Genomic DNA, 725 nt, shown 5'->3' with positions numbered 1-725 from the left:
CACTGCTACCAGCAGTAAGGCGCTGCTGCCGCGTCCTCGGGCGTGAGGCCGGCATATCTCCTCTATGGCTCTGAGCTCCATTCTGAGTCCCCTCCTCTCTGGAGCCTAGTGCGGCAAGGAAAGATGGCGCCCGCCGCTCTGCACCATGGCTCCAGCCGCAGCACTGTGATCTAGTTTCTTTCTGTGTCTAGATTTTCCAGCCCTCTTTTTCTCTGTCCCTTGTAATTACATTTTTTGTTTCTCTGCTGATGGTGTTTTCTGACTATGAAAGGCGCTGATTTTGTAGTAATAGAGATTGGTTGTTAGCGGGGCTTGTAAGCCCTGCTTTTCTCCATCGCCATCTTCCCTGAAGTCCCATATTTTGATATTTTGATCCTAAGTCCAGGGCCTGTTCCTTCTGCTCACTCACCTGGAGTAAATGCTCAAAGAACAGGTGGCAGTCAGGGTTTGGTGGAGTAAGAGCATCATGCCACAGAAGCCAAGGGAGGCTTTTGGCATGTCAGGAAGAGAGGGCCATTCAGATGTGGGCAGAGTGGAGAGAGGAAGCCCAGCAGAGGCCTGGCAGCTCTTTCATCTTGGCAAAAGGAGTATGCTGAGGCCACCTTCCTCCTGCCTGCGCTGAGATCCCAGGGAGCTGGGGTTCTGAATGTAGAGCTGTTAGGCCTCAGGGAGCAGCCTCCTGAGATGAAAGCTTCCTCTAGCAGGGTGTGTGGATGGCTGGGACA

Source organism: Muscardinus avellanarius (assembly GCF_963383645.1).
Source record: "Muscardinus avellanarius genome assembly, chromosome: 18".
Lineage (NCBI taxonomy): Eukaryota > Metazoa > Chordata > Mammalia > Rodentia > Gliridae > Muscardinus > Muscardinus avellanarius.
Note: the sequence above shows the minus strand (reverse complement) of the source record.